At 38.5% G+C, this 13911-nt stretch overlaps 3 non-coding genes across 3 annotated transcripts; all 3 read right to left on the reverse strand.

Moving 5' to 3' along the window:
• Positions 1–6375: 6375 nt before the first annotated feature.
• TRNAV-AAC lies at positions 6376–6449 on the reverse strand. Its single transcript has one exon. It is a non-coding gene; the product is annotated as a tRNA-Val (tRNA).
• Positions 6450–9526: 3077 nt separating this feature from the next.
• On the reverse strand, positions 9527–9599 carry TRNAF-GAA. The gene has a single exon. It is a non-coding gene; the product is annotated as a tRNA-Phe (tRNA).
• A 12-nt stretch (positions 9600–9611) lies between these two features.
• On the reverse strand, positions 9612–9685 carry TRNAV-AAC. Its single transcript has one exon. It is a non-coding gene; the product is annotated as a tRNA-Val (tRNA).
• Positions 9686–13911: the final 4226 nt, after the last annotated feature.

Consider the following 13911-nt stretch of genomic DNA (forward strand, 5'->3'; position numbering starts at 1 on the left):
CAACGTGTTTCTGTTCCAAAAAACAGGAAAAAACACCAGAACCATTTTTTAAGAACGTTGCCATACAGAGCCTAATTGGCTTTTAGCCTTGCCCCTGCAAAAGCCCAACATGCTCTTTTTAACACAATGTGTTAGAAATCTGAATAAAAAAAGGAGAGGACAGAAAGATGGCCTGAGTCGAACGAAATCGTTCTGTCCTTAAGACAGTATTTGCACCCTCCTAATCCTGCAAAGGGTTGCAGCAAACCTACCTCCCAAGATAAATCAGATGGACTGTTACTGGTTGCAGAGACAGTAACACTGTGAAGCTATCAGAGATTTTTTGATATCTGGACTGAGAGAATTTGTGGCCCATTTATAGGCCCACAAGGCCTGTTCGGATGAGTCACACCCAGTGGCTCATATGGCTTGACCTGACAGGTCATGACTATTGGGCTTAGCTCCCTTGGCTGTTCGTGTGGGCTGCAACTCTTGGGGTCAATGTTAAACCAAGGGTTGCACTCCCTCTTTGATCAGCCACCGATCTAACGGTCGGATCGATCCTAAGCACCCTTTGATCACGATGCGCACGTGCGAAGTGCAAAGTGCGCCATCAAAGCGCCACATTGCGCCTCACGCACGTGCACGCACACGCGTACGCGCTCGGACGGTTACCGTCCTCGCTCGCAAGTGCACCGTACAATCTCTTCTAGCATAACATGTGATAATAATAACTACTAACACATATAAACCCAATGTGCTTTCCTTTCATAGCCGATGTGGGACTAAAAATCCACATCAATATTTTAAAAATTCCAACAATTTCCTCCAATTTTTAAAATAATTGAGCCTCAGTCAATAAACTCTCTGTACTTCTAAATCATACTTACATAAAGGTGTCTTTTGACTTCAACCTCTATGTTGTCAAAATACATTAGTACTTGTCAAAAACGAAGTAGCCGTAGCCTTGAACTTAGAATTTTATAGCGACAAATCTAATATACTAAACATATGACTTACTTGAACATAGTTTCAATAACACCCGCACATTTATGGCCTTGTGCTTTTATCTTAGGTTTTCATAAGTGCCTTAGAGACAAGCTTTGTATCTCGCAGAAGCGGCCCCACTTCCTGCACTTATATAGGTGAATCTAATAAAATGCAATTGTATGACTTACATTTCCTATAAGGCATAGACTCATTGAAGGATTGATCCTACCCTCTGTCGATTTCTCCATACAAACATGCACTACCTTGAGATGTCAAGAGATCTTATCTCTACTAGTTGAGTGCATAATCGGTTATTACTACAAGTGTTTTTCCATTGAACTAGTTGACTAGATGTTGGTCTAGTGTCTAGTTGGTTTTCACTTGCAGGTTACCTCTCATTTAAAAGCTTTAAACCCATCTCCCTGGAAGCCTTCCATACCACATCCCTACCCAGGTCTTTTGTAAAGGGATCAGCCAAATTTTTCTTTGACTTTACATAACTAATAGTCACAACTCCTTTGATGAGTTGTTCTCTTACATAGCTATGTCTTAAACTGATATGCCTTGACTTTCCATTGTAGACTTTATTATAAGCCCTTGATAATGTTGCTTCATTATCACAAGATATTGATATAGCAGGCATTGGCTTAGGCCACAGAGGAATCTCTGTTAAGAGGTCCCTAAGCCATTCTGCTTCCTTTACTGCTATTGCTAAAGCGATAAATTCAGACTCCATAGTGGAGTGTGAAACTACAGTCTGTTTCTTGGATCCCCAAGAAATTGATCCTCCACCCAAGGTAAATATCCAACAACTTGTGGATTTTTATTCATCGGATCTTGTGATCCAATTAGCATCTGTGTATCCTTCTAGTACTGCAGAAAAATCCTTATAATTAATGCATAATTCATTGTGCCCTTTAAGTACTGAAGTACTCTAGAAACTGCATTCCAATGAATTTGTCCAGGGTTATGAGTAAACCTACTCAAAACACCAACTGCAAAAGTTATATCAGGACGAGTGCACTGCATGACATACATTAAGCTGCCAATGATACTAGTGTATTCCAATTGAGATATACAATTTTCTTCATTAGAAGTTAATCTAATAGAATGATCATATGGGATAACAACTGGTTTACAGTCCTCATGATTGAATTTCTTTAATATTTTCTTTATGTAATGAGACTATATTAAAGAAATACAATCAGAGGATCTAACAATTTTGATTCCCAAAATTACATTTGTTTCACCCATATCTTTCATATCAAAACATGAAGATAGGAAAGCCTTTGTCTCCAAAACAGTGCTTGTATTAGTACCAAAGATTAACATATCATCAACATATAAACATATTATAACACCATGTCCATTCTTGAATTTAAAATAAACACATTTATCAGATTCATTTATTCTAAATCCATTTGCTACAACCTTTTGATCAAATTTATCATGCCATTGCTTAGGATCTTGTTTTAGATCATATAAAGATTTGACTAGTTTACAAACCTTACTTTCCTGGCCTTTTAAAACAAACCCTTCAGGTTGTTCCATGTAGACTTCTTCTTCTAAATCTCCATTTAGAAAAGCAGTTTTAACATCCATTTGGTGTATAACAAGTTTATTAATCGATGCTAAAGCAATTAACAATCTAATTGTACTAATTCTAGCAACAGGAGCAAATGTATCGAAATAATCAATGCCTTCTTTTTGCTTAAAGCCCTTGGCTACAAGCCTAGCTTTAAACTTATCAATGGTTCCATCAGCTTTAAGCTTTCGCTTAAAAATCCACTTACAATCAATAGGTTTAAATCTAGGAGATAAATCTGTTAAAACCCATGTTTTATTACCCATGAGAGAATCTATTTCATCATTTATAGCTTCTTGCCAAAAAACAAAATCTTGAGAATTCATGGCTTTTCGAAAAGTCAATGGATCATGTTCAACATTATACACACAAGAATATGTAACTTCATTTCTGTTTTCTTTTACCAAGAATTGATAGAAATCTGGACCAAATGATTTTTTCACTCTAACTCTTTTACTTCTTCTAAGTTCAACACTCTCATTATTCTCAGAATTTGATTGAACAATATTTTGATCCTCCTTGTTTGTATTTTCATTCTTCCGTTTCCTAGAGAATGAATCCTTAAAGAACTCAGTATCTCTAGATTCCAAAATTGTATTTTGGCTAATGGTCTCTGTAGATTCCATCGTTAGAAATCTATAGGCCTTGCTATGTTGGGCATAGCCAATGAAAATACATTCAATTGCCTTTTCACCTAATTTAGGTCTTTTAGGATCAGTTAATCTTACCAATGCTTTACATCCCCATACTTTGAAATATCCAAGAGAAGGTTTTCTCTTCATCCAATATTCATAGGGAGTGATATTAGTCTTTTTATGAGGTATATGGTTAAGTATATGATAAGCAGTCATTAATGCTTCCCCTCATAAATTCTTTGGTAAGTCAGAAGTAAGTAAAAGTGTATTCACCATTTCTGTTAGAGTCCTATTTTTCCTTTCTGCTACTCCATTCTATTGAGGACTATAGGGTGCCGTTGTTTGTTGGATAATTCTATAAACTTCACAAAAATCATCAGTGGAGAAGTATTCCCTTCCCCTATCAGTTCGTAAGATTTTAATCTTACGATCCAATTGGTTTTCCACTTCGGCTTTGTAGATTTTGAATTTCTCCAAAGCCTCATCTTTAGTCCTTAACAGATATACATATGTGTATTTTGAACAGTCATCTATAAATGTGATGAAATATCTTTTACCACCTCTAGTTAGAATACCTTCTAACTCACACAAATCAGAATATACTAATTCTAAGAGTTGTGTATTCCTTTCTACTTTCTTAAAAGATTTTCTAGCAATTTTAGACTTGATGCATACAAAACATTTATCATGACTAGAAGATGTGCATTCTGGTAATAAACCTAATTTAACCATATTTCTCATGCACTTATAATTAACATGGCCAAGTCTAGAATGCCATGTATCAAAAGTAGAAACAATGTAAGCAGAAGATGAATTTTCATTAATCATATTAAATTTATACATCCCATTCGATGCATATCCTTTCCCAACATAAACTCCTCCTTTGGACACTATGATGTTCCCGGACTCAAATAGGATTTTAAATCCATGTTTATCAAGCAAGCTTACAGACATTAAGTTCTTCCTAATATCAGGAACATGAAGTACATCATTCAAAGTAAGATTTTTCCCGGATGTGAGATTCAGAACCACTGTGCCTTTACCTATGACCTTAGCAGTTGAAGAATTTTTCATAAAGAGATTTTGTCCATCTGCTATAGGTTCATAAACTTTGAACAGATTTTTATTCTTAGCAACATGTTTGGTTGCACCGGAATCGATCCACCATTCTTCATCATCACCCACTGCATATACCTCAGATATCATAGCAGTCCAGTCATCATTGTCAACCATGTTGGCTTGGTCCTTTTGTTGCTTCTCCTTGATATAAACTTTGCACTGTTTCTTAAAATGATCGGCTTTTTCGCATTTCCAGCAAGTCGCTTTGGGGTTAATAAATGTACCCTTCTTCTTCTCAGAAACAGTGCCTTTCCCATCATACTTTCTCTTCTTGCCCTTGGAAGATGCATTTTCTATGACATGAGCCTTTGGAGATTTTTCCTCCAATTCAAGTTTATCCAATTTGCGAGAATTCTCTTCAACTTGGATATACTTAATCAACTCTTGCATAGTCATTGCATCCTTCTTCTGTTTCAACTCTTTCCGACAATCTTTTCAAGCAAAAGGTAACTTTGAAATAATAGATGACACTTGGAAAGATTCGTCAAGAGAATGGCCCTCAGAGATGATTTGATTCATGAGACCTTGCAACTCATAGGTTTGTGAAATAATAGACTTATCTCCTACCATCTTGTAATCAAACAACTTACTTATAAGAAACTTCTTGTTGCCAGCATCCTCAATTTTGTACTTTTTGTCGAGATCCTCCCATAGTTCTCTCGACGTGCTGTCTGCAAATTTGGGCTCATACACATCATAAAGTGTGTTTGATAACCCATTGAGGATGTAGCCCTTGCACCTGAAGTTGTCTTGCTCCCACTTCTGGTGCTGCTGTTTCTGCACCGGTGTCTCTCCACTTGAAGCTTCTGCAATGGTGTCTGTCGGTGTTGGTGCTACTGGCTTCTCTTCGTTCAGGACATGAGCAAGTTTCAAAGCAGTGAGGAAGAAATAATTCTTCCCTTTCCAACGTTTGAAAAATGACCCATCAAACTTCTCAAGTTTGCCTATCTCGTTCCCAGGTATCTTCATAATTGCAGTCTCCTCCATTGAACAAATACTGTCTTAAGATTGTTAGAAATCTGAACAAAAAAAGGAGATGACAGAAAGATGGCCTGAGTCAAACGAAATCGTTCTGTCCTTAAGACAGTATTTGCACCCTCCTAATCCTGCAAAGGGTTGCAGCAAACCTGCCTCCCAAGATAAATCAGATGGACTGTTACTGGTTACAGAGACAGTAACACTGTGAAGCTATCAGAGATTTTTTGATATCTGGACTGAGAGAATTCGTGGCCCATTTATAGGCCCACAAGGCCTGTTCGGATGAGTCACACCCATTGGCTCAAATGGCTTGACCTGACAGGTCATGACTATTGGGCTTGGCTCCCTTGGCTGTTCGTGTGGGCTGCAACTCTTGGGGTCAATGTTAAACCAAGGGTTGCACTCCCTCTTTGATCAGCCACCGATCCAAAGGTCGGATCGATCCTAAGCACCCTTTGATCACGATGCGCACGTGCGAAGTACAAAGTACGCCATCAAAGCGCCTCACGCACGCGCACGCACACGCTTACGCGCTCGGACGATTACCGTCCTCGCTCGCAAGTGCACCGTACAATCTCTTCTAGCATAACATGTGATAATAATAACTACTAACACATATAAACCCAATGTGCTTTCCTTTCATAGCCGACATGGGACTAAAAATCCACATCAATATTTTAAAAATTCCAACACAATGATTAAAAGCTTGAAAAGTATTAGATAGAGAGAGAGAGGTTAGAATGGTTAAATATAAAAGAGTTCCTTGATTTTTTAGATTTCCCAAACTAAAAAGACCCATTGAAAAATTGCATCACATTTGTCCGGTAAAGAAGAGGATTGATCAAAAAACTGAGAAAACATATCTTTAAAGGAATTACCTTGTAATCTTTGAGTATTGATCTTGAAAGGAGATGCAACCTAACAATGAGAAGCAGAAATACATTGAAATAGAGCATGTAAAACAAATTCCTTTGTAGTAGTGCCCAGTGGACAAGATGCATCAGTAGCAATACATCCCTTAACAAAGAATGATATAACAACTAAAAAATTAGAACAGCATTGCCACAAAAAAATATTTACAATTACTACTGGCTTCGCCCGGACTCAAACCGGAGACCTTCAGTGTGTTAGACTGACGTGATAACCAACTACACCACGAAACCTTGATGGGTGCATTTGGGTTCGGTTTTAAGCTCATTCTTAAAATGCTGGGTGCAATCATTAGTGTTACTAATGGTTGCAAGTCGAAGCTGCTTTAAAGAAGGCGATAGGGAAAGTATTGTCTTAAGCAGTTTAATATTTTTGCATTATATTAACACTTGGTAAAACTTTTGATTTATGCCAATTTGTTAGTTTCAGTGTTCTCTTGGTTAAATGAGGAAGATTTCTGTTCAATTTTGGGAGACCTTTAGATAATAGAGTGGTGGGGTTAAGCAACAGTGGAGATGCTTCTGGTGTGGCTGGGTTTCCCACTTTCTGTCCCCCATTGGTTAGGCTTGCAATGAGAATTTTGGTTCAGAAGTTAGTGGGTGAGTAGTTCTAATTGTCCCAAGATCAGAGCCTTAAGTGAGTTTCATCATTTACTTCCTATCTCTTGATGAACTTGCAGGAGTTTGAGTTTGTGTTTGTAATTAGATGAGGAACTACCTCCTGACCAAGAACTCTGGTTGAAAATTTGGTAATCGAATTGCTGAAAATCTGGTTGGATATGTGTGTAGCTAGTACAAGGTTTTTTTTTTTTTTTTTTTTTGATCAGTCCATCAAACATGCCTATAGAGAGATTATGTGTAAGAGATTGGATCAAATCATTTTTCAAAATATTTAATAAAATAATATTATTGATAAATAATATTTGTTTTCAAAATAATTTGTAAACTTTTTGCAAAATCGTTACTAGATCCAGATTTTCGTCTAATCATATACATACATTCTCTTTCGTTGATATTCCTCAGTAGGACAGTGGATTTTGTATTAAGCATCTCTCTTGTTCACTATCAAATACATACCAAGAATCCAATACATCAATATTCAGATAAAGTCATCAATTATTGGAGTGCCAAAACCCATGTTGCGTAATCACAATGATAATGACCTCTCAGGTCAAGAGACCAATTGAATTCTACTAAAATGAATCTTCTTCTTTATCAAATGGCAAGTGGCACATGAAAGACTCTCGTGTAATCCTATTCAAAATACACTATTTGTGAACTCACACTTGTATGTTGATATCGTCATTCCGAAGAATACATATTGTGATAATCATAAGAATAGGACGTCGAGTCCTATCCACATCAAACAAGTAGCAACACATGACTGAAAATTAAAAATGATTAGTTTGGCCGCTATTTAGTTAGAAAATCTTCCAGTTATAGTATATGGGCAAAACCAAAAATCCTAATGCACACTATTACTTACAAGAAGTTTAACAATTACCTTAACAACATCAATCGAAAATAATAGACATTTTGTTAATTGGGATCTCAGTTTGATCTAGGAACCTCTTTCTATCAAGTGTTGATAAGTGCTCAGATATTGATGTGGACGGAAGTGACGTTCTACATGTAATCTGATAGCCCTTTCCACCTTATCTCAACATCTGTATTTGCATTGTCATGTTGTTTCGTTTTGAACTCTTATCGATTCGACAAGAGTTTAATTATCCTTTAGGCCTCGTTTGTTTGCCGGATAAAAAGGATTGGGAAACTTGTGAAGGTGGATCCCACATATTGGGGAATGGATTGGGTTGACAAAGACAAAAAAAAATAAAAAATTAAATAATGAAATATGTATTTTGTAGTGGGGTGAGATTTAGTGAGAGATAGGAATTGGATATGGGGTGGGATTCCATGGAAAAGAAAGGAAATAAGAAAAGGAGAGATAAACTTAAAAGTAATTTTTTCATGAATAGTGCCAAAGTTCTATGATTTTTTATAGAATCTTGAAAATGAATAGAGTGCGAAAAAGAAGGATGCCACCTCACCACACCAGAATAAATGCATTTAATGAGCTTGTCTGAAAATTTCCTACCCAACCAAACACACACCCCATTACCTGAACCCTATTCAGATACCGATTCTTGTTTTAAATCCTGATTTTATCCCAATTCAAGACTCAAGGATTGGGGCAATAACAACTAAGAAAGGCATATTCCATCAGATATTCGATCGAACATCTTACACCATAAAATTACACCCAAAATAAGAGAGAGAGAAAAGGCAAAATAAACAAATGCAACCAATTGCACGAGTTCGGTGCAAACATTTAATCTACGGGTATATATAATGTAGAACATGGAAAATAAAACAATCGAGGGAGAGAGAGATTGAAAAGTTTAGGAAGCTAAGACCAAGTGGCTATTGTGGTTTCCTATATAAGTGGGAAGGGACTGGGGGAAGGGACCGTTGGGTTTGGTGCAATTTATTCTGGGTTCAGATTGAATCGAAAATCAGGGAACCGTAGAGTTCAGGTCTCAATCTCTCATAGTATCTTCACGCACAGCCATGGTTGCCCCTTATTTTTTTTTTGGTTGCAGGAAGAATAGACATTTTCATTTAAATACTAACAGCAGACTAACACCATCAGGTTTCAGGGGGTGTCAAGTAATTGTTTCAAACGTTGGTAATCGTAAGCAAAATGGCCATAGTACAGGGGGTGTCCAAGTAATTTTCTCATGTTTTTTTTATCGGTTTCATTCGGTTCGATTTTCAGTTTATTATCGGTTAGTCCGATGCTGTTTGATTTTCAGCCGGTCCTGTCATACCCCAGCCCAAAACCAATCCAATAAGGATCGGTTCGGCTCGATCCAGGTTTTTTCGATCGATCTTAACGGTTTGGGCTAGGTTTTGACACCCTCACCTGCCACAAAAAAAATGTTTACTTTTGGGAGAATTGATCCTCCACAAACCTAGAACTACTGTGATTAGAGCAAGGTTCAAAATTCAGGTATCAGACTTAGAATCGATCATGGCCAATACCGATCTAGATCGGTCAAACTCGACTTGAATCGATCAAACTCGGCTTGGATCGGTAAAAAATGACCAAAATCTGGGTTTTTCTAGATCGGTAAAAAAATATAAAAAAAGGGTCAAAACACCCCAAAAAATGGCTAGTATCGTATCGGCCAATCCAGGAATACTTTGACGAATCGGTCATAGCCAATACCGATCCGAATTTTTGAACCATGCCTCTATTTCCGTGGCACAATAATGATGGGAAAATTTACTTTGCAAAAATAAAAAAATGCGGTGAGCGTGGATCGAACACGCGACCTTCAGATCTTCAGTCTGACGCTCTCCCAACTGAGCTATCCCCGCAGTTGTAACAACTGGCTTCGCCCGGGTTCGAACCGAAGACCTTCAGTGTGTTAGACTGACGTGATAACCAACTACACCACGAAACCTTTGATGGGCGAATTGGGGTTCGGTTTTGAACCCATTCTGACAACGCTGGGGAAAGTGTTGTCTTAAGCAGTTTGAATCGTAGGATTTCATCAAAAAAACAAACTCTTGAATCGTAGGTACTTTAAAAGATAGTTTGGGTAATTTCTTTTGTTTATCCATAAGAAGTAGTTTTATGTTCTACGGAAAACTGGAGGTATGTTTTATTTGGAAAAGGTTTACAAGGTCTGACGAATTCTGAATAGTTGCAAACCCTATTAGGTGGCTATTGAACAATTTCAAGTGAGCTTTAGTTCTATCCAAAAAATGTCTGTGACATTGTCTGTAAAACTTTTGTTTATATGTTAATTTGGTAGTTTCAGAGTTCTCTTGTTTGAATGGTTTGATTAATTTTCAATCTTTAGATAATGGTGTGGTGGGGTTAGGTTTTTCTCTGAGAAGAGAAGCTGCTAGGGGCAACTAGTATAAGATTTTGAGTTGAGTTTGACAATGAGCAACAGTGTGGATACTTCTGGTGGTGCTGGGTTTCACATTTTTTATCCCCCATTGGTTTGGCCTGCAATGAGAATTTTGGTTCAGATGCTAGTGGGTGAGTAGTTCTGATTATCCCAAGATCAGGGCCTTAAGTGAGTTTCAGCATCTCTTATCTCTTGGTCAACTTACTGGAGTCCTCATCAATAAATTTCCTTGGTGAAGGGCAATAGGGCATTCCTACCACTAGGAGGCTTCAAAGGCACACTTTGAAGTTGGGAGTCTCTACGCCTTTTGCAAATGAAACCAATTGTAGATGGAACACCCTTACTGTCAAGGGAATACTTAACAGGGTTTAGATTAGTCGTGATTTGATTTAGATTGAAGGAACTAAAAGAGTTAGGGGTAGACCTAAAATGACTTTAGGAGAAGTGGTGAGGAAAGACATGCATAGCTTAAGCCTTGTATTAAGTATGTCCTCAAATAGAGCTGAATGGAGGGTAGAGATCCATGTAGCCGACCCTATTTAGTTGAGATAAAGCTGAGTTGTGGTAGAGTTACCTTCTTGGTTGTCATCAAGAAGGAAGATATGTTAAGGCCTGGAAGTTAAATGTGGCAATTCACCTAGCTTTGAGCCCTCCATTGGTTGTAAAACATTCTCCTCTCCCTTTTGTTGATTCTTCCTGGCAATCATATTGTATTCTTTGCCGGTAAGGTTGTTTTACATCACTTCGCTTCTATCTCTCTAAACTGTGTATTCCAAAGGAATGTGAGAAAATCCTGCAAGGTTCTCATACATCATGACTTAGATTGGGCTCTGCAACACCTGAGTTGCTGCAAAACCTATGAGGTTGGGAAACACTCAGCTGATTGTTGTCGTAAAAAAAGAACTATTTTGATCTACATATCCTAGTCACCTCTCTGGTATTTTCTTTGCAGCATTGTTATTTATTAGTTCCTCCTGAACAACTAGGAACTACTAGTCCAGAATAGAGTAACTTAGTGGTTTCTCTGATTTATTCGGTAAGGGTGCCTTTGTTAAGGAGCATTTATTTTTGTTATATTGGTCAAAGAAAATGCTTTGTCTTCATATTCTGCAGATTATATATGCCTTAAGGGATGCTTGCCTTTTCTTTATGAGTGGATACGCTCTAAGGCCATCACCCATCTCATCAATAACCCTGGTTTTGAATTTGCTATAAAGGACCTCGACGAACTTAATTACTTCCTTGGCATAGAGGCTACCCATCACCCTTGATGGGTTGTTTCTCTCTCAGACCAAATACATCCTTGATCTCCTTACCAAAGTTCACATGGAGGGTGCCAAGCCCATCCACACGCCCAGCTCCACTATCCCTCTCACTCAGTCTCAAGGTACCCTTTTTCATGACCCCACCCTCTATCGCAGTATGGTAGGGCCCTTCAATATCTTACCCTGACCAGACCTGAGATTGCGTTCTTTGTCAACAAAGTCTGCCAGTTTATGCATTCCCCCACCACAGATCAGTGAAACGTATCCTACGCTACCTCAAAGATACCTTACAATTTGGTCTGCATATCCGTCCATGCACCTCTCTTCAGCTCCATGCTTGCACTGACGCCGATTGACTAGGTGCCCCGATGATCGTCGATCCACCAGTGGGTTCTGCATCTTCCTTGGGTCCAATCTTATCTCTTGGATTTCCAAGAAACAACATATTGTGGCCCGTTCTTCGACTAAATCTGAATACAAGAGCCTTGCCAATACCATGACAGAGCTTCTCTGGTTACGCCAGCTTCTCCTTGATCTTGGCATTACCACCACTTCTCCCGTGTTATATTGCGACAACATTGGTGCCACCTATCTAGCTGTCATTCCCCTATTTCATGCATGCACCAAACATATTGAAATAGACTATCACTTTGTGCGTGAACAAGTCAACACCGGTCGCCTCAGCATTCGCTTTGTCGCCAGTCCAGATCAACTTGCTGACATTATGGCAAAAGGTTTGCCTTCTCCTTGCTTTTGCAAACTTCGGGACAAGCTTATGGTTCGCTCTCAACCGCTTCGCTTGTGGGGGCGTATTATGGAGAAGAGTTCTAACTCATCTCCAATTCTTGCATCCATGCTGACTCTATCACCAGATAAAGCCACACCAACAAGAAGATTAGGTCCAATGCTATCAAAAGGTTAAAAGGATTTTCATCCTGATCTTCTGTAACAATACTTATCACATGTAAACTCCCTCTTCTCTCATGTAACCTCACATTATATATATAATGGGGAAATATCATCCCCCTCCCCTCTAAGTTTCCTTAATATCAACTCAATACCCAAATTTTGAAAAATGATAATGCCCTCCCCTACTTTTTAAAGATTCTATCAACCGTACCCTAACTGTTAAAAAATGCCATTAAGTGATGACGTGGGTATGTCTAATTTTTTTAAAACCCCAGATTACCCTTAATAGAATTTAATTCCAATTTTACCCTCTTCAATCCCAAAACCCTTTTTCATATTTTCCTCCAAAAATCCCTTTTTCGCTTATGCATTTTCTTCTTCTTCTTCTTCCTCACATGCCCCACCCTTGCAACATCGCCCCTCTGTGTATTTAGGGTTTTTTTCACCAAGGAGAAAAAAACCACAGCAAAAGCCAAAAGAAAAGAGCAATGATTCTCCAACATAAACAAGGAATCCTTACTCCACCATTTCCATCTCCTGTGCTCGGTCTTGGTCTTCCCCTTCTTCCTCCACCTCCTCGTCGTCGCTCTCTCTCACTGCCATATCTGACGCCTTGAAGCTCCACATGGCCCCACAACATCCCATCCCCTTAATCCCATCTGTTCTCTCAAACTCCTCCATCTACTCCCTCCGTTCTGTACTCCTTCCATTCCTCAGATTCTGACCCACCACCACTACCTCTGTTCGTTGGATGAGTCCCTTTCTGTCCCCTTCTTCTTTTATATCTATGCTCATGCAAGAACCATTGATCACATCAGGTTTGTTGTAGAAATACATGGAACACCCACTCTAGAATCCCTAGCCATTATTGGAACCGGTGATGTTAGAGATCATGTCGCAACCCAAAGCCGTGAATTTGTTCTCTATTTTGGAGATGGTGAATAGGTTGTGGTTCTTCAATTTCACAAAAATTATGTTCGAATCACTTGTTCTCCGTTCACCCGACTCACTGTAGCAATCGTAATTTACAGGAGAAACTATAGTCAATTAGTAGTTAAATGAAATATCGATAACTTCCAAGTCACTTCCATTGAACATCAGTTTTGGAGGGTTGTAGTTGTCGTTGCAGATTAGCTTAAATTCTTTTCTGTAACAGTCTTCATTATCAGCAGTGTAACGGATAAGGATGGGATTACCTCAAATTCAAATTTAAATCCCATGTTGAACGAGTCCTCAGTAGCCGAGACAGCTCCTACTTCGTTGGGATATACACATCCAAAATGATAGAGTTTGATCTTATCACAAACTCTAAATATTTGTAATCTGTAACTGTATATTCAAATATAAATATACATCCCCATCGTACTCAAAATGATAAGGGAAAAATACAATTCAAATTCATTCTCTTCCTTGGTATCATCCGCCGCTGACTCACGTCATCGATCACCATGACGAACTCAGATGATTCCACCACCATTCCTTCCGCTTCCACCACTCCACAGACACTGATAGCACCAACCAACATTGTTTCTCTTCTTCCCGTTAAGCTTGACAGGACAAATTACCTTTTACGGAAGTTACAATTCATGCCCCTTC

Source organism: Telopea speciosissima, chromosome 10, assembly GCF_018873765.1.
Source record: "Telopea speciosissima isolate NSW1024214 ecotype Mountain lineage chromosome 10, Tspe_v1, whole genome shotgun sequence".
NCBI lineage: Eukaryota > Viridiplantae > Streptophyta > Magnoliopsida > Proteales > Proteaceae > Telopea > Telopea speciosissima.